The following is a 21,675-nucleotide window of genomic DNA, read 5'->3' as shown; positions in this document are numbered from 1 at the left end:
GCCCTCTTCGGAAGACCACGCGCCGACAAGGAAGGACGGGAGAGGATCTGGGACGATGTAGTGGTTGCCATCAACGCGGAGGGGGTGGCAACCCGCGACATCAAGCACATCAAGAAGCGCTGGGAGGACTTCAGGTCCAGGACCCTCAATAAGGCCCGGCGCCTCGCGGAGGGGGGCCGGGCACGCCTGACTGACATCCAGATGAGGGTCCTGGAACGCGTAGACCCAGCGCTCCACGCCCAGATCCTTCAGAGGCAGACCCGTCTGGAGTTGGCCGGTAAGTGGCCAGGCATTGCTGTGTGAGACAGGGCATGTTGCAGTGTGCTGGTTGTCTGATACATGCCTGTATGTGTGACATAGGCCATGTACGTATGTGCGTGTGCAGGGACATCATGGTCAGGCATGTGAGTACAGTGATGTGTGAACCACATGGTTGGTGCATATGTACAATTGCAACATGGGGGGCTCTGCGCGGAATGGACACATGGAAGCATGGCAGTCTCTGTTCCTGGACATGGGTGGGGGTGAGGGATGGGTGCTGGTCCCATGTACACGTATGGTGTCCATGTGTGTGTGTCTGACCTGCGTGTCTGTGACTTGTAAATGCCATGGATGCATGACACATGTCTGTGACAATGTTCAGATTCACTGATGCAGCCTAGTCATCCTTGTATCCACTGCATCTGTGGTGTGCGAGGCCGGATGGATGGAACTACGGTGAGGTGTGTGCATGTGATGGCAAGGCCCATGATGCATGTGAGTTCAAAACCAACATTGTATGAATCATGAGTCCCTTGGTCATGTATGCCAATGTCCATGGCATGCGCCATGCCTGTTACTGCATGTGTTTTGCCTGCACTGACCCATGTGTTGTGGAGGGACATGATGGAAGTGATGCATGACAGTGCCACTCATCTGCTATTGCTTCCTGTCTAGGGGACCATTGTACAGTACCCTAATGCTTGTGTTCTATGTCTCCCTCTACACAGTGGCAAGTGAAGAAGAGGGCGGAGAAGGCGCTGTGGAGCAGAGCGGCGGGGATGCCGCCATGGCTGCAGCGGAAGGGGTGGGTGAGCCCCCACAGGGGCTTGCAACGGCGGAAGACGGCGTGGAGACATCCAGGTTGGTGGTTTCCACAGAGGGGGAGGAGGCCGCTACTGAGCCACACATGGGGCCTGGTGGGGGCATCCCCGCTGGTGCAAGTGGTGTAGTCCAGGGCCAGGGGCAGGAGGCAACACAGGTCGCCGTGGAGGGGCCTGTGCATGTCACTGTCCCTGACACTGTGACTGCACCACCATGCACCAGCAGGGATGCCCCATCCCAGGCCCGTCCGCAGGTAGGGGAGTTGTCCATGTCATCTGACACTCCTCTAACTGCGGACGTGGGGACCCCTGGCCGTGTGGAGAGGGTCCTGATTGGTGTCGCGTTGCGCACGGCTGGCATTCGTGATGAGGTGCATGCTTCCCGGGAGGAGCATGCACATCATCACGAAGAGCACCGTGCGTACGTGAACCATTTGGGAGCCGCCATGGTCGGGGGTTTCCTACATGTGTGTGGCCTTCTGGCGACCCTCTCCTCCTCTGTGGAGGCTATGCGCCAGTCGTGCTCCATGCCGTCTTCCGGCCCAGATGCCACCAGGGCCCCCTGTGGACCTGCCCCGACCAACGCAGCCAGCTCGGTGGGGACCCCATCCCTGCCACAGTCGGGAGTCGAAGGTCCAGCAGGGGTGGACACACCCGCAACTGTCCCCCTGCAGATGGAGGATGTGCCGGCATCATCTGGCAGGGCACGTGCACGACGGCATCGGTGGATACCATCAGCCTGGATGCCGTCGTGCTGGCAGAGGCAGTGGCGTCGGAGGCAGCAGCAGGCTCGACGTGGGAGGCATCATGGCTCGGGGCCATCAAGATCAGAGGGGCAGGCATCGGCTGGAGGGCAGGAGAACCCTGGAATGGCAGTGTCTTCCGTGTGGGAGCAGTTGGTCCAGCGGATAGGTGCGGAGCGGCAGCGGGCGGAAGAGGAGCGGCTCTCCATGGTCAGGGCGGAGTTCTCCATGCGTCGGGCGTTGAGGCGGGCTGAGTGCCTCGAGGAAGCTCGCAGGGAGTTTGAGTTGAACACGGGGTTGTCCCTGCGAGACCTCGGGGCCAGGACAGAGTCCCGCCTCCGGGACATCGACATGGAGTTCGATGATGCCCTGGCCGGCAACATCACGGAGTGAGCCGCAGGACTTGCCCGCTGCCATTGTATATAGTTCTTTAGTTAGTTAGTGGTAGGTTTCCTTTATTTTCTTTATTTTTCTTTGGACCGCTCGGACAATGGCCACTTTTCTGTATATATTTGTAGTGTTAGGTAGTAGTAGTTTTCATTTGTGGTGTTGGGCTCATGGACCCTGGGATATTCTTTTTGCATCGTTTTTATTTGGACAACATTTTTTGGATTTATATGTGTGTTCTCCATGACTCAGTTGTTTTTCCTTATTTTTTTCACCCATTTTTTTCCTTTGGACTACATTAGTTTTTGAATTCCTTTGTTTTTTGATTTTTTCTATTTGTTATCGGACATGGACCATTTGTTTTGTCATCCCCATTATTGTGTGTTTCATTTCTTTAGTTCTTTTTCATCTTTAATACATATTTATATTACTTTCATTTGTGGTATTTTCTCATTGGTTTCATGCATTTCATGATATGGGTTTTGACATTCACTTGCACCCATTGTGTATGTGTGTGTGACGGACATGTGTTCATTTACATACTTGCCATTGGGGTTGTATCATGTAATTGCATCTACTATGTGGGTGGATGCAATCCTTGGCTGGCTGTTTGTGCTGGGTGTGCTGCCCATTACTGCCATGATTGAGTTTCGTCAGGACCTGGGGGCAGGGGGACATGGGTGGGGGCCTGCTGGCAGGTGCCCCACAGTGCTGGGGGGTGGGGGTGGTGGGAGACATGAGTTGGACATGGGTGGGGGCCTGCTGGCAGGTGCCCCACAGTGCTGGGGGGTGGGGGTGCAAGGGGACATGTGGCTTGGCTGGGGGGCATGCCCATGGTGGATGGGCTGCCTGCGGGACATGACCAGGGGTGCAGGGTAGTCCCCTGTGGTGTGGGCTGCCTGCAGGAGTCGTGGAGGGGGTAGGGGGGAGACCTGGGGGGACCCACACTGGCAATTCACCTCTTCAACTTCCCGCACACCCACGTAATACACTGCCCCACTCGCACAGGCCCATTCGCGTGTAGAATTTCTCGCGCACCCCTGAAATTCACGTACCCAGCCCGATCGCGTGTAGAATTTCTCGCGCACCCCTGAAATCCACGTACCCAGCCCGATCGCGTGTAGAATTTCTCGCGCACCCCTGAAATCCACGTACCCAGCCTGATCGCGTGTAGAATTTCTCGCGCACCCCTGAAATCCACGCAGCACGCTCCCCCAGGCCCGATCGCGTGTGAAACTTCACGCGAGCCCCTGAAATCCACGCAGCCCGCTCCCCCAGGCCCGATCGCGTGTGAAACTTCACGCGAGCCCCTGAAATCCACGCAGCCCGCTCCCCCAGGCCCGATCGCGTGTGAAACTTCACGCGAGCCCCTGAAATCCACGCAGCCCGCTCCCCCAGGCCCGATCGCATGTGAAACTTCACGCGAGCCCCTGAAATCCACGCAGCCCGCTCCCCCAGGCCCGATCGCGTGTGAAACTTCACGCGAGCCCCTGAAATCCACGCAGCCCGCTCCCCCAGGCCCGATCGCGTGTGAAACTTCACGCGAGCCCCTGAAATCCACGCAGCCCGCTCCCCCAGCCCTGATCGCGTGTAGGATTCCTCGCGCACCCCTGGAATCCACGGACCCAGCCCGATCGCGTGTAGAATTTCTCGCGCACCCCTGAAATCCACGTACCCAGCCCGATCGCGTGTAGAATTTCTCGCGCACCCCTGAAATTCACGTACCCAGGCCAATCGCGTGTGATGACACCCGCACACCCCTGGAATACACGCTCCCCGCTCTGTGTTTGCTGCTGCCCTTTGCGCTGGATTGGGTATTTTGATGGCTTTTCCCTGCGCGAGGGGCGTTCTTGGGGGCGTTACTGGCGCTGCTGCAGGGTCGCTGCGCCACTCTGCGCCACGGCTAGTTGTGGTTGTTGGAATCCATGAATACGCTGTGCGCCTGAATGTGTTTTGGCGCACGCGGCTGGCGCAGACTACCGCACGCGCACACTGTGCGCCAGCCGCGTGCGCCACTTGTGCGCTGGATTCTATGAATCGGCCCCTCAGTGTATTAGAGCGATTATGCACTCAGACAGTCATATAGTCACTTGCAATGAAAGTGTGGAAGGATGCCGCAATGAAGGAAGTCAGCACGCACCTATGGACATCATGGAGCACTAAGTGAAATCTGATGAAGACAGACTGATGTTTTGAAGAAGATATATGAACTTATGCTGAAACAATATGAAAATATTTAACAGTGTCGATATAACTGAAGCATCACGAGAAATATGTACCTAAAGCTAACGTAATCATGAATGTAAAGAAGAATGAAGTAACTTACTAGCCAATAGCTGTAAATACGCAGTGACGCAAGATAAATGAGACATATAGAGGCTTGCTGTAAAGGAATATATAACGTGGCAAGGGCAGCCATAATAAGAAAATGGGCATTGGCTTATATCTAATTCAACCAAGCTACCTAAGAGAAAGGGCCTCATTACGACCCTGGCGGTAAGGGGTTAACGCCAGCGTTAGCTGCGCCGACCCCTTACCGCCAACTACGAGGTCCCTTAGCGCCATGGCGCTTTTAACACCTGCTTTTAGCAGGTGTTAAAATCCATGGCGCTAAGGGACCATGGAGTTAATTACGCCACCGTAATTTACGGTGGCGTAATTAACGCCTTCCCCACTCCCATTATGCCCTATGGGGCAAAAATGGGAATGGGGAAGGGTAAATGGGGATTGGGGACTTACCGCCCCGCCGACCTCGGAATGGGGCGGTAAGTCCGCCAACCACCATGGCGTAAACGTAGTTTACACCATGGTGGTAAAGTCACGGCCCAGGCGGTAACTTACCGCCTGGGTCGTAATGAGGCCCAAAGACTGCAGAATCAGGAGAATCTGGAAATACAGCTTGTGTGAAAAACAGCGACGAGGGGAAGTTGGCCTAGGATCAAGGATACAATTTTAAGGAATAATTGCAAGGCACAAGGGGAATTACATGGACTGAATGTGAGACATTCCTCTTAGATTAATTGAAGAAGAAAACATCTGCAACAGCCAAAGTATTGGACAATTAAAATAGTATAAACTCTATACAATATAGAGCGATCAACTCTCTAGATGCAAAGAGGAGCAACAGCACCCAGCATAATTTAATCAAATAGTAGTGAATAGAAGGTTGAAATTGACAAATTCGTGGACTCTTCATGTGTTACTTAGAAGTCGGCGACAAGGGCTTTTCATTAGAGCCTCAGATGCAGATAGTGGTGTGCTCACACTCTCTCAAATGTTCTGGGACAGTGAGCAAGCTACAGGGTCAACTACAGACAGATGACTTTGGCTTATGGCCGAACGATGATGGATGATGGATTAATTGTGAGAACGGGGAGTAATCTGATGCAATTCAAAGCACCTAGGTTTCGTTTCACGTATGTGCTGCTGAAGGGCCGAAAGTCCAAGGTTGGGATGGTATTCCAACCAATCAGTGGATCTTAGCGGCAACCCAACACACAATGTTGAGTAGACCAATCCACTGCTATTTTGTCCACTATAATCAGTACTATACGCATTTAGAGTGAGTTCAAGGCATGTCCTACAGATAAGCGGCAGCCGATGATGTAATAATCTTTATATGTTCTATAAGTAGACATGTTCCCCTAACCAATCCCTCCCCTCGATAAGTTTTATGATTTGCCACGTAGGATGGCATCATAGATGGCGTACATTGGGGTAGAAAAACCCCTGTGTAATCAAGTTTGTCTGTGAGTGTGCACGCATCAGTCCGATGCCTGGTAGGTCTCCCTGCTTTATTAAATGAGAATAAAGTAGTACTTTGTTATATTCCTTGAGTCTGTATGGTTATTTGGTCTGCGATCTTTATTTGTAATTGCATCTAGCACATGAGACACTTCAAGGTGCAAGAGCACATTTTGGTAGCAGAGCATGTGTGCGGTCTATTCGACATAGGCCAGATCCTGACCCCCGGACGGTTGACTGCTCCTACCATTAGTCAGAAGACCAGTGGAGATTGGCATGCAGAGTCACATGCAAAAAGATAGGTTGGCAGATCCCCTTTGATGACATTCCTGTCTGGTTCCCGCAGGTGGCCCAATGATGAAAGGCAAACTGGTTGGTTGAGGGAGAGTTGATGCCGAGGTAATTGAGCTGAGTCACAGATGTAAGCAGAACAACGAAGGTGGAAAAAATAGGGTGAGGGACTGTGTTATAAACAATACATACAAAAGTAATAGGATTTAAACCAAAGGTACTGTAAAACTAAGGGAGCTTACCTCTTGTTGTGTAGCCTTGAAAGCTCTCAGTTGAGACTTGTCTTGGTTGCCCTGCCAAAGTTGCTTGCAGCTCTGCCCCTCACAAGCCTCCCAGCTTGTGGCCCTACAGTGATTCCATTTTCTATAAACATTTCTAAAGCATTGTGCAAGACTTTCTCACCTACCTGCAAGTGCAAGAAGTGCTTCAGCTCACCTAGACTTTTTCAACTAAAATTTGCTGTCCTGATTCCCTGAAAGACTCCTCTTACCTCTGACTTTGTGATTTGCCTTTCCCCCTGGAAAGGGTTAAATTACTTTGCATTGGAGGGTTCAAAAAGTATTTACCCGCTTAAGAATATTTGTTAACCATTGTTTTCTCCCTCTAAAGCTTTTCCTGTGATCTCCCACTCAGTATTGCTCTAAATGTTCCAGTGATGAATCAATGTCCACAGTGTCCTAGTTATTTAAGTCACCTGAGGGTGTAGGAAGTGTCTGTGTGCCATCCCCAATGGGTATCAACTGATTTAGTGAAACTGAGAGGGTGTATTTATTGAAGTATATTTTGTGTTATATGATAGATCCCTTCTAAACAAGGCTTATTCAACTGACTGTTAAATACATTAATAATTGTTTAATAAAGAAAACGTGTGTGTAAGTGTTTATTTGAATAACTGTAATTGTGATACTCTCTGTCACAACCTTACAGCTCACATTAACCCCTCCTGAGAGAAGCCTAGCTGCACAGTCACTCTACCAACTTGTGTAGTTCAAGCTTATACCAAAGGTTGGGTTAACTATTGTCAAGAGGACAAGGCTGGTGCAGTCTCCCATAGGGTACTGCATACAATCTTGCCTAACAATACATCTCTAAACTGATCAATGCCTGTAGACCCTTCTTGCTGACAGCTGTATCATGTTTTCCAGAGCTCTCCCACTATCTAGGATTGACTATTGCAACTCCCTCTTTGCTGGATCCAACTCCCGCAATAAAGGAAAACTACAGGTCATTCAGAATAATGACATGAGAGCTGCACTAAACATCCATAGAAAATACCACATCTCCTCAGGTAGATGAAATGTCCACTGGCTCCCCATCCAAGAATGCTGTTCAAAACCCTGTCTCTGACTCACAAATGTCTATCAAACTCTGCCCTGACTTACCTGTTCAGTACATTTGACAAAACCCAATCCGTCCGACATATGCAGAAAGCTCAATCCACCTACTCACTATTCCCAGATACGAACACCAAAAAGCTGGAGGACATAGCTTCCTGGTGAGTGCTGCTAAACACTGGAACGCCTTGCCTCTAGCCCTAAGATCAGATGATTCCTTCTGGTCTTTCCGCAAGTGCCTCAATACCTGGCTTTTCACCCAAGACCTCCTAAAGTAACTGAGCACAGTCAACTCCTCAAGCAAGTGGGAATTACTAAGCACAGAAACTCAGATCTATGCAACCTGTATCTACCGTTTATGTTTGCAACCTGCTGTAACAACTTCTTTCTTGTAAACCAGAGCCTAGATGCCTCTGGCTTCAGCACGCTTTATAAATGTCAAAATAAATAAAGAAATAAAGTTGAGGATATAGGAATACCAAAGAGAATGGCAGTCGCAAAAAGAAGACTGTCTTTCTTCCAGGAGGACTTAGAGAAAGTGCCAAAGATTTTATGGACCACAATCCCATATAATATGGGTCTGGAGCAGGCAAAATCAAATGAAAAACAGGAGCCCTTTTGCCACGAGCAAAGCAATATCCCATGTCCAGAGAAGTGTATGAAGGCATTTTTGAGACCATTTCTGCTTCAATGAAGCAAGGCTTATTAGTGCCATCAGACTCACCATGTAAGATGACTGTATACCCCATGAAGAAATCAAAGGGGGTGGAAGGGCATGGAGATTTATACTGGACCTTCGCCCTTTAAAAAACTTTGTCGAAGCTGAGTTTCCTTCAGTTCCAAATCCCGCAACAACACTGTGTAACATCCCATCTAAGGCCAAATATTTCACAGTTATAGATTTAAAAAATGCATTCTGCTTGATTCCCCTTCATGAAGACTCACAAGATCTGACTTCCTTTTCGTACCGAAATACCCGCATGAACCATACTCGTTTGCCCCATGGGTACTGTGAGTCCCCTTTGATCTTTAACAGAGTCCTGCAGGTGAACCTTGATAATGCCCAACTCAAAAGTGCAATAATCCAGTGTGTGCAGTGAGACATAAGAAAGATGCATTTCACTCAGTTAAACCCATGACTAAACTCTCAGAGAAAGAATACAAGGTGGACAAAGAGAGGTTATAATACTGTCAGGAAGAGGTCTTGTTCAAAGGACAGTTTATCTCTCAGAAAGGGAGAACAGTGATGCCGGAGAGAGCAAAAGCAATCATGGAAAACACAGCACCTAAAATAGTCAGGGAAATGCAACAGTTTCTAGGATTATGTAACAACTGCAGGGCCTGGGATTTCAATTACAGTAGATAAACCATTTTTAAAAGGAATAAAAGAAGCGCAGGTAGACAAGAGCACCCTAACATGGACAGATGTAATGACTAAAGAATTTAAAAAAGGCAATCAGTACAGTCCCTGTGTTGGGGGATCCCAAATTATAATGAAGAATTTTAGCTAATTTCTCATTCAAATGGAGAAGTTATGACAGCAGTTCTAACACAGAAGATGACATTAGGACATGGGCATAAGCTGTTGGCTTACTACAGTGGGATTTTAGATCCAGATATGAAGGGACACTATCCCTATGAGCAATCTTTAGCTGCTGCTGCTGCATTCGTAACTGGAAAGGCTTCAAGCATAACAATGGGGCGTCCAATAACGTTATTTGTAGAAGATGCATTATTTGCGATTTTAGAGAAACCCAAAAGTACATTGACTACACAAAAAGTATCAGGGTATGAGGTGATTATTTCCAACCTTGCAATCAAAATTGTTAGATGTAAAATAGTAAATCCAGCAATGTTTATAGCAGAACCAGTAGGAGAAGATGATTATGTACATGATTGTACCACATATACTGAATGTTATAATTATATTCCTCAAGCTAGAGAAAATGCCCTCGAGAGGGGGGAAGTTGCTTTCATTGAGGGGTCATCCAGAATTGACTAGAAAACTGGGGAAAGGCGTACCAAAGCAGCGGTAGTAAAGCTGAATCGAGAGGGTGAATTTGAAGTAGTGACAAGTATGAGATTGTCTTCCAATTATTCAGCACAGGCTGCAGAATTAGTGGTGCTCCGTGAAGCGCTGCAGGGATTTGAGGATGAGGAAATGACGTGTACTCTGACTCCACCTATGTGACATCAACTGTAAACGTAGGTTTGTCACATTGGAAATGGAGGGGCTTTCTCCATGCAGACGGGACTCCAGTGCAACATGCAGCCCTATTGTATAGCTTTATAGAAGCATTACGTCTCCCATTGACCCTAGCAGTCCTAAAATGCGCAGTGCATTCTAAAATACCAGATTTCATTTCCTGCAGAAATGAAGCCGCAGACTCAGAGGCCAAAAAAGCAACCTATTATCCACCCATGTCTAGTTTTAAGGTAGAAGATGTTAAACGAATGACAGGACAATGCATGTTAGCAAAGGAGGGCTTAAACATGCTGTCTATTGTCCAGTTAATTGAGAGACAAGGTCAAGCTCCACAAGAAGAACAGGATCTATGGAGAAAGTGGGGGTGTTTCTTATCCCCAAATGAGGCAATTTGGAGACAGGATAGAACTGGAAATCCAGTTATGTCTCTAGCATTATTGAGAGTAGCACTGGGGCAGACTCACTACCTAGCACACAAGACTCGAGAGAGCCTTGCTGCTGCAATTGCAGAAGAACGGTTCTTGCCCAATCTGTTAGAACGTGTGGCACAGTTTATTGTAAATTGCATCATGTACCAGAAATGTACTACAGGACACACTTTGCAAACAGTAAGAGGAGCAATTTCAGCATCTACATATCAGCATCTACAAATAGATTATGTGGATATGTTACAGACATGCAAGGGCTACAGATATATGCCGGATATATGCCGGTCGTAGTATGTCCTTTTTCTAGATGGATCTAGGCAGATCTATGCACGCACACTGATGCCTCAAATGCTGCCAAGTTTTGTATGTGCAAGGCATTCAAGAGGTGGGATGTGTGCGAGGTTCTGCAGGCTGACAGTGGACCGCATTTTGTAAATGAGTTGTTTGAACAAATAGTTCTTCTATTAAGTATTAAGCACAGGTTTTCTTTCACTTATCACCCACAGGAGAATGGTGTCGGTGAGAGATTAAATGAACTATTAAAGAAAAGAATAGAAAAGCTCAAATTACCTTAGAAAAGGGATGGCTAAATTGCCTACCCCTTGCCCTATATTCCCTGAGAAATCAGCTTTGCTCGGATCACCATCTAACACCTCATGAGGTGATGAATGGACGCTGTATGAGAACCCTACTTGCTCCTCAACTAGAGTAAGAACTGATGCCCATACACTTGGGACCGATGACCAATTCCACAAACAGCGCTTACTCCTCCATTTTGGATCACTACAGATCTACGAATAGTCGCTCACAAATTGATGCACACCTTTCTTCATTCAATCCCATATTCCACAAAGATTAAAGCTGGTGAGGGGAAATCTGTAAAATACGAATTTTATGCTGAAAATATAATTCCTAAGGGCAATCTACCACATATATAAGCTTGCGTCACTGGGACCGAAGCTCCATCCTACTGTTTCTGTGCCGCTACTCGAGTGTCATTTCAGGATCTCTGGGCTTACATATATGATGGGTTATTTCCAGAAACAGTGCCAGTGTCTCTGATGATCTTTCATCAGGACCCCCTTTGTGTGTGCCCATATCACATGATGTCAGGATTTGAACTAATCTGGATAGTCCATGGCTATCATGTTAAGGTGATGAACTAGTTCCTTAGTAAGAATGGATTTAAATATACCCATCGAAAGAAAATGGAGTCAAAGGCTACCCTTGTCAGTGACGCTAAGGTGGTTTGTCTAAAAGGGTGCAGTGGAGCTTTGGATACCGTATATCAATATGCTCTTCCAGAAAAAGAGACAGTTAAGTTCTGCAATTTATTAGTTCACATCCGATAAAAGAATATTTAAAATAATGACATATGCCGTCCTGGGCACAAAAAAGATATTCTATATAGATCACAATACTTTGTACATATTTCAGTGGGTTAGTACAATTTAAGTGACTGTGATTTTATGTATTGCTAATAATAAGGCAGTACACAAGCATGGTCGACACACAAACAATTGAGGTGTTTCTGGTGCGGTGGATAGGTGGAAGGAACCAGCGGTTGGAGGGTCGTGACCTGCTGGTAGTGGCACCGCACTGTCGTCAGGACTGCAGGAAATTGGAGCACAAAGGTGCCGTAAGGAGAATGACATGCGCCTGTAATTGGTAAAACATAGGATGGGGTGTTAGATCTGGAGTTCATTGAAAAAGGCAAAGTAAAATTGCACAAAAGGGGACACTGCAGGAAGAACAGCCTACCTAAGGTAGTTCAAGCGTCATAACTGATTGTTGTTGGAGGTGCCAGCGGTTGAGTGCCTGGCGTGTTGATTGTAGTCCGCAAAGTGGATAGCTCCGGAGTCAGGCCCCCATCAAAAAAGAGGGTTCTTTTGCCCTTACCACACACTTTAAATATACCCAGCCATCTAGTACTGGGTTTAAATACTGACTCCTATTGTGGAAAAAGTATGCATAATGGCACAAGTATGCCATTATGAAAAATACTGCATTAGTGCACCCGTGAGTAAAGTGATTGTCAGACAAGTTTATTTTTAGAAGGAAATTGATTTTAAAGGGAACAGTCATATAGATCTAACATGCACAGTTCTCTTCGGCAGTGAGTGAGGGAGGCCACCAGAAGGCACATGGAGGAAAGTTAAACCTTCCTTGCGCTCCAGATCAGTGGGACGTAAATGGGAACCAAGCCCCACCTTAATCCCCATGATGAGGTGGTGAACTGGGTGCTTCCAGGTGCTGAGACCACACAGCACCCCTGTTCCAAATTAGGGGCAGATCCATGCTGAAATGGCAGAGTTATCCTTGCTGCGAGCCATGGTGGAGGAAACAGCTGTCCCGGCCCATGGAGAACATCAGTATTATCAAATGCGAGGCCTGGGAGGAGACTGGGCCTGTGTTCCGAGGGCCTGAAAGGCCAAGGTGGCGAACAGTGGTCCACTAGCTCCAAGTTGCGGGGTCACAATCCGCGAGCCCAGAGCGTCGGATGCCAGCAGGAGAGGAGAGCCATGGCGGTGCCGGAGACGAGCCCTGTATGAGGGGAGAGACCTTGGCCCGTAGTGTAGCGACCTACGTACCATTGCTGGCCCAGCTGGAAGCCCGACAGCACCATGTAGGGAAAGAGGGAAGCCAGAGAAGGCACACCGGTATGGAGGGGGGGCCACCTTCATTCCTGCAGCCTGCTGAGCCAGTCCTGAGGACACAGACACTGAAGGGCACACAGGTTCAGCATTGAGGGTGTTGCCCATGTGTGGGCCTGTAGACAATCCCCAGGACCACCGACTAGCTATGCGATGCCTGACCAGAAGCCTGTCAGCCTGTGGCCTGGCCTTGAGGTAAAGGACGGGGGCTGCAATTGAACCACAAGCTCGAGCCTAGGGGGTCAGGGGGTGGAAACTACAGGAATCCTATACACACCCACCTCCCCTGGCAACAAAGGGCAGTGTCAAGTGGAGGTGGTTGCCCAGAACAGCCACTGGTGAATCTTCAGGATGACCAGGAAACTTCCATAAATGCCGACCCTGTTTGTTCGCCCCTCCATCACAGTACCCTTGCTCTATCTACAAACGAAGGGGTCGGAAACCCCCGAACCCTCCCCACTATGGTCTCAGGTGCAGAAGTCCCGGCACATGCAAAATCACCCTTTAGGGACAAAATATCTAGTCCAACGTCCAATAGTGGCGGTAGCTGGCAAGTTTTGTGAAGACGACCAGACCCGGTAGGCACTGCGAGATGACCCCCAAAAAGGTGGATTAATGACTAGAATTGTCTAGCTTGCAAAGCAAGGGGGGAGTTGCACAAACTTTATCCTGGGCTCAATGGGTAGCTTTAAACGCCTAGCCATTGATGACCTGGAGATTTACTCTGCAGAAATTTCATTTTCAAGCCCCCATGCAGGCCATTGACACTGCTGGGCCTTCCCGAGTGGAGACGATGGCGTAGGATCCAGTATCCACTAAAAAGGACATAGCTGCACTTATGGAGGAAATTAGGGGCATGCGTACAGCCCTGGGTCAAAGGTTGGATAAAATGGACCAGAGGATGGATTCCATGGATGAAAGGGCCCAAGGCCTTGAGTGCAACCAGACATCCTTGTACATGAAGGAGATGCATATTGATGTGCAGATTTCAGAGTTGGAGAGGAGAGAGGGGGGGGGATCTGGCTAAAAGTGGACGATTATGAAAATAGGGAATGTAGGAACAACCTCAGTTTTTTGCTTTTCCTGAGAAGGAGGGAGAATCTGAGAGCGACATCAAATGGCTGAGGCTTCTGTTTGACTCAGATTTCATTGATGAACCTACAATGCACAAGCCCTGGAATTCACTGTGCGACCCAGGCGCTTCTTTTATCCAAAACGAACACCTTGTGTACGCAAAAAGAACAGCGCGTGACTCACGATAAACATTTTGGATCGCAAGCGAAGAAAGACATTTCAAATTTGATTGAATATGGCAATAGTCGGATGTTGTCCGAGCGTTTATTGTGAAATAAAAGTACTTTACAAATTGTACAGTCTTGTTGTTTCTTTTTAAAGTACGGTTTAGTATTCCGAATTGTGCTGTGCTGTGTTGTGAGAAGTTGTGTGTTGATTTTCGGGTTCTGCGTCACGTCACTTAGGTGATGACTGGGCGCGTTTGGGCACGCTGCTCAGGATCGTCACAGAGAAAGGCAGACAATATCACTAGGTTTGGTGGTGTGAGGCTCAGGGGCAGGGCATATGATTTAGTGCCGTCAGGGCAGTTCACCTTAGACCAGTGGTCTTCACATTTTTTGGCCGGGGCCCCCCTGAGCAGAATTTGGGCAGGCCGGGACCCCCCAGAAATTCCAAATGGACTGTATATATTGCGCTACGTCACCTGCTCCCATCACAGTCGCTGGGCTCCCTCATCCCACTCCTACCCAGTCCTTGATCTCTCCGCACCCCATCACACACCCTGGGCTCTCCCCACTCTGCTCCCACCACTATCCCATGGTTCCAACCCATTGTGCTCCGACCATAGTACGTGGGTTCCCCCCCATCCCATTTCCAGCACAGTCTGAGGGCCAGTGGTGTTAGTCTGGAAAATAAAGCCCTATCATCGTCTCGCCCCCCCTGGGCAAGCATGCTCCGGTCTCAGACAATCTCTGACAATCCCTTAGGGGAGGTGTATGTGACGCCTATACCCCTCCAATCTCCATGTCTCAGGCCCCTTGTGCACTGTGTTACTCCTAGATTACTTCTAGGAACATACCCATGTTGTACAGAACAAATAATACCGACACAATACCAACATACTCCTATCTTACCACTGTGGACACAAATAACAAGAGACAAAGAACAACACATGAATCAATTCATTTATAACAATGGAATACATTTATTTGGGCACACCTTAGCATAATTCAGGCAATGCTAAAACTCTAGCCAAGATCGAATTTGCACCTTTTTATACTTCTGGTGCAAATCTACCATGCAATATCTATAAGCCTTTCAGGTTCCTAATGCAGGTGTTTCTAATGCAGACTAAAATACAAGCCTATCGTGCGAGCATCAAACATCCAACAATACTCTCCTTCATACAGAATAAAACCTCTATTTAAGACAATCCCTGTCTGATCTCCCCTTTCCCAAACTCAAAACTGTTTGTGTGAGTGTCTGACCAACAACTAGATGGTGTCACATTCTAATCATGGGCATAATTCTTGGGGGGGGACAGGGATGCACGTCCCCCCAATCTCCATGGCACACCATTCTGTCCCCACTCATTTGTATTTCTCTGTCTCCAGCTCTGTATTTGTCAAGCCAGGTCTCTCCTCTTCCCACTACTCTCTTCATTCAGTCAGTCAGCAGTGGCAGGCCCCTTATGGTCTGTCACACGACTGCTTCTGCCAAGTTCTGCCAAGCTCTGTCTCAATGCCATCGGATTCTGCTCTCTCTCATTCTCAGGATTGCATTCTGCATCCAAACTCCATCAGCAGCTAGCTCGAATGAACTCCATCAGTTTCTAGCTGCATCCTCCATCAGACTCTCAGCAACTACCTCGAACTAGCAACTACCTCGAACTAGCAACTACCTTGAACTAGCAACTAGGCACTCTCATTTCTCTTCACCTCTGGTTATAGTCTCCAATGACGCACCCATTTCTATGGTTACATTCTAAGAATGCCTCTTTCTGTCTCAGCATTCTATATTCAGGCCGTGCCTGCCAGTCTGTGTTTTGTGTGTACTTTGACTTCGTGTACTGTCAGCGTGACATAGAACATCATATCTCTTTACCTTGGCCATCCGTGTCTGGTGCGAAAAACACCAACTAATTCCCTCTATTTAGTATTCACTCCACTGTTGGCATCACAAAATGCTCTCTCTGTGCCCCTTTTCAAAGCAACTCCCTTTGCTGAGAAGGCTTCCCTCCTATCTCGCCATGTCGCTCCCTTCATGGCCCCAACCCTCGTGTTGTCTCCCCGAAGCTCAGTAGCCATGCTGATTAGGCTCCTTTCTCGGACAAGGGTTCATGTTATCTCTGTCTGCTAAGCAAATGTTTCCAAATTCCTGGTACACTGTTAATTCATAACATCTTCGCGCTGAGCCCAGTGGCGCTTCTAATGTGTCTCCTTCAGAATGGATTCAAATGCCAGCCTAATGCTTTCTAACGTTTACGCTATTCTTCTCACAATGCAAGCACTAACATAATGCAAACTCATTCTAAGTGCACACCCAACATACATACATGTGTGTCAAACATATCTCTAAATATATAACTACAAAGCATACATGCGTCATCATACTAAATGGCTCTTCGTGTCATTTCAAATATGCCTGTGTGTGTCATTTCCAGGCCTACTTCGTTCTGCTCTCCTAGTGCAAACAATACATTTCTCTCTCAGCCTAAGCGCTATTTCTAGTGCAAACATAAATGCATAGCATAACATGATGCAACTGGGCCTCATTACGACCCAGGCGGTAAGTTACCGCCTGGGCCGTGACTTTACCACCATGGCGTAAACTATGTTTACGCCATGGTGGTTGGCGGACTTACCGCCCCATTCCGAGGTCGGCGGGGCGGTAAGTCCCCAATCCCCATTTACCCTTCCCCATTCCCATTTTTGCCCCATAGGGCATAATGGGAGTGGGGAAGGCGTTAATTACGCCACCGTAAATTACGGTGGCGTAATTAACATCAAGGTCCCTTACCGCCATGGTTTTTTACACCCGCTAGAAGCAGGTGTAAAATCCGCCATGGCGGAAAGGGAACTCGTGATTGGCGGTAAGGGGTCGGCGCAGCTAACGATGGCGCTAACCCCTTACCGCCAGGGTCGTAATGAGGCCCACTGTGTCTCTAAAGCACAATCATGGCACTTTAATGTGCAAGTGTCATTCTATTGCAAATGGCAAAGTGTCTAGCATGTGTCTCTACTAAGGGCAAGCACTATATGCAAACAGATCATTCTAAAAGCAAATCTTTCTGTCATAACATAACTAAACAAACCCTTCAAATAACAGGGCCTATTTCTCTCAGACAATGCATAACATGTCAATCTATAAGCAAATTGCAAATGCATACAAAGGTGGCAGTCTAATAATGTGGATAGTGTCTACTTCAGCAATGTACCTATCAGAACTAAACAGAATGCAATAATGGATAGCAATAATGGAATGATTCCATAGCAAAGAGTAATGATTGGGTAATGGTGATTCTAATGATTCTCTAACAGTGAGTCTAATAATGGGTAATGGTTCTCTACAATGAGTCTTATGATTCTTCTAATGATAACAATCCAGGCATCTCATTTTATTCCACAGTGGCAGCTGGTGATTTTTTAGCATAACTATTTCCCCCAAAAATGCCATAGCGACCGAGCATAGTGAGGGAGCCAGAACCAATAAAGGGAGGTTCGGGGGGCTTTCCCCCTGTGAATGTTTTGTAAATAATGGGTTAAAATGTTGCATTGTAGAGCATACTTTTAACAAAAAAATGGGTAAATAGCCAAACAGTTGGTGCTGGGGGTCCATGGGGCAGGCATCACATTTTTTACTGGACATCTATAATAAATGTCCAGTAAAAAAGATACCATCCCTGTCCCCTGGGCCCCACTGAGCCTAACACAATCAACATGATTACGTGTGTATGCAAGGCGCTGCACATTTATACAGCAATCACTCTATCATTGACACAGGCATCCATCACCATACATTCACTCATAACATAAGCATACACGTATCCATACACATGTTTAAATAAAAACAATTAACATAAACGTACCTTCTGCATTGGCCTGCGTGTGGGTGCTGAAACACCATGCTACAGGCTGCTCTGTCCGTATGTGAAATTCGCTAGTTATGGTAAGGTAAGCAACCATAACTCGCGTCACCACTGTGCACTGCTAAGACTAACACCCAGGACATCAAAGATGGCATCACAAATGTCAATGATGACATCTCTGATGACATTAGATACCTGGCTCACTCTTTTTTCCTTTACTGATATATCTAGGAATATTCAAAAAGTACTATATTTGTAGACTTATACTTGAAATATGTTCTTACATTAATTCACTTAGGGTCCACTCACAGCATATGAAACATATACAAAGGGGAAAACACAGACTTGGAAGACAGCAATGCTATCTATGTATGAAAATGATTAGTAAGGTTATCAACACTGTCTTATAGTTCTGTTGTTTGTTTATTACTATACTTTCCCTGGGTATGCTCATATTTGTACACATTGCATTTACACTACTTTCCTTAGAGCCTAGTCAATATGTGATAGTTATGCATAGGGAAATAGTAGCTTTGAAGCAGACCAATCATTTCTGTTCATGAAGATAATAAATTAGGTTACTTCACTTTCCCTGTATATGCTCATATGTGTATGTGTTGTTGTCTGTTTGTGTTTTGTGTGCAGTAATGCAAAATGTATTAAGTGGGTTTTATTAGGTACTTATTACATGTTTTACAGTATGCAAAACTCTAATAAGAAAGCATTTATAATGTTAGTATTTAACATGGCAAGATTATTAATATTGCATCTCCATCTTGTCTGCTGCACACTATGCCAATGTTACCTCATGTGTACCTTGGTATATTGGAAAAAAAACTTGATAATACAATGCTATTTGGATTAATGCATTGCCTAATGCACTATGTACCTCATGATATTTATTCCAATGATCCTTGACACTTTTTTATTAACATTACAATAAGAATCCCTTGTACAGACTTTTCCTGAAAGGTAAATGCACATGTGATGCCACCAGTGATGTCCTCAATGACATTTGTGATGTCATTTTTGATGTCCTGGGTGGTAGTCTTAGCAGTGCACAGTGGTGGCACGAGTTATGGTTGCTTACCTTACCATAACTAGCGAATTTGAGGGGTTTTTCGGTTTTACTTTGAACCATAACGTCCCTTTAACAAAGTTTTTTTACTGAATATATATATATATATATTGTCAGAAATGAATACAACCCTGAGAAAACCAGACCAGCGGGTACTGCAAGTATCCCTACTTAATGCGCGTTCCTTAGAGAATTCTGCTTTAGACATACAAGACTATATTACGGATTTCCATATAGACATTATGTGTATTCCCGAGTCTTAGCTTTGTGATTCAAGTGGCCTTAACACCGACTTAGCCATCCTCAATGGATAAGTGTTCTTTGGCCAAACTAGAGAAATAGGCAGGGGTTGAGGAGTTCCCATTATAGCCAAGCAAGATTTAGGTTTTTTTTAAGCTCCTATTTCATGTGAAGGCTGCAAAATCATGTTGATAAAAACTACCTCAACACACAGTTATTGTTTGAATATCATTCTAATGTATCGCCCCCGCATGACACACAGTCTTTTTTGGAAGAGATGTCTCATATTTTGGCACCTTTGAACAAACCCAACAGTTCCACTATAGTTCTGGGAGACTTTAACAGACACTTGGGGAAAGTCTCAGCCTCACATGCCTTAGATTTAGAACATGTATTACAAAATTACCAATTTACGGTCCTTAATAAAGAACCTACATATAAGCTTGGCAACATTTTAGACTGGGTCGCTACAAGGAATTTACCTGCCGTGACTCTGGACACCAAACCATGGGCCTCATCACGAGTCTGGCGGTAACCCTTAAATGCGGCGGTAGCGCTATTACCGCCGCATTTAAGGGTCTGCCAGATCATGAGTTTGGCGGATTTCCCCCCAGCTCTAAGCTGGGGGAAATCTGTGGCAAAATTGCCGATTTTTGGCAGGATTACCACCGACAGGAAATCCGCCGGCAGTAATAGCGCAAATTTTCCCCATTGGGCCCAATGGGGATTCCTGAATGGGCCCAATGGGGAATGGGCAATAACCCTTCCGCCAAACCTGTGATCCAGCGCTAATAGTGCCAAGGGGTTTGGCGGTAAGGCTATTAGCACTGGCGCTAATAGCGCTGGCGTTACCGCCCAACTCAAGATGAGGCCCCATGTGTCTAGTCTGATCATTTGCTTGTAAAGTTTGACCTTCAGCTTCCCACTATCTTTACCTAAAGAAAAAACGCCATTGAGAAAGTCATTAGTCGGAACTTTAATAATATCAAACCGACTGACTTACAATGCTGAATAAACGGATTTATGGCCTCTACTTCTGACTCCTTAGCTTTTGAATATGAGAAGGACCTTACAGTACTGTTGGATAAGGTGGCCCCTTTAAAATCTAAGACCTAGAGAAAGAAATAACAGACAAATGCGGTACAAACCGGCTCTAGCTACATTTAAAAAAACTCTCATCTCAGAACAGGTTATCATGCCATGTTCTTTCTGGAGAGGAGTACCTGCAACGTTTTTTTAAATATTTCCAAGGAACTTGGGGTTGGTCAACCTGAGTTACCTGGGGGCAACCAGACGTGGACTCCCTGCTCACTGTGCTCAGAGAGGCACAGCTTCACCTCACTGATGAGGCCCAACAAGGCCGAAACACGTGTATGGGGTTGCTGTTGGTAGTCTTGTTCAGAGAGGAATTGCCATAGCATTTCGGTGCTGATCTGCCCATGTGGGCGGGACAAAGACTGATATGCAAATGGATATTTGCCATCTTTGAAAGGTACAGTGAGCAAAAAGCATGTGCTGCAAACCCTCATCTCAGAACAGGTTATCATGCCATGTTCTTTCTGGAGAGGAGCGCCTGCTACATTTTTTGAAACGGCTCTAGCTACATATAAATAAGAAAAAAGGAAAGCAGAGCAGATTTGGGTGAAAGTACAAACACAAGAAAGGAAGAAGATCTGGAAAGGCCTAGAGAAAATATACCGGTATGAAATTCTCAAGGCTAAGCAAGATTACTTCAACACACAAATTATAAACTCTAATAAGAGCGCCAAGAACTTTTCGAGATGTTTAAGAACCCTCAGAAGTCACAGATCCAGGTCACTAAAGTGTAACCTACGGATGAGGACTGTGAAGCAGCACAGAGAGCTTTTGCTAATAAAATTAGTAAAGCGCAGGCCAGTATTCCTGCTAACTTGGACAAACATTGGTCCGTTTTGGCGTCTAGTACTACAGAGCCACCAAAGCATAAAAACACTTAGCTGTTTTCCTTCAAAGTAACCTCCAGAGAAGAACTGGAGTTAATTCTTATGTAAATGCGACCCACAACATGTGCAGGAGACATTATCCCTTCAAGAATCGTCCTGGAATACAGGGATATGTGTATTCCCTTCTTGGGTCATTTTGCTAATTTGACCTTTGCAACTAACCACATGCCAGACTTGTTGAAAACAGTGAGAGTCACACCTTTGCTAAAGAAACCTTGTTCCATGTGTTAATATTCCGGCAAAAATATCGCGATACAAAAATATCGCCATATTTTTTGCAGCGATATTGAGGCATGTTACCTGCAGGGGACACCCCTGTAACCCCCCTCTATTTTTAAATGTGCGGGGGCCACCCCCGCAACACCCGCTCACACAAATTATCCCCCCAAAAATATTGTCTATGGC

The sequence above is a fragment of the Ambystoma mexicanum genome, chromosome 6q (genome assembly GCF_040938575.1).
Source record: "Ambystoma mexicanum isolate Mex_15411 chromosome 6q, UKY_AmexF1_1, whole genome shotgun sequence".
In the NCBI taxonomy this organism is placed as follows: domain Eukaryota; kingdom Metazoa; phylum Chordata; class Amphibia; order Caudata; family Ambystomatidae; genus Ambystoma; species Ambystoma mexicanum.
Note: the sequence above shows the minus strand (reverse complement) of the source record.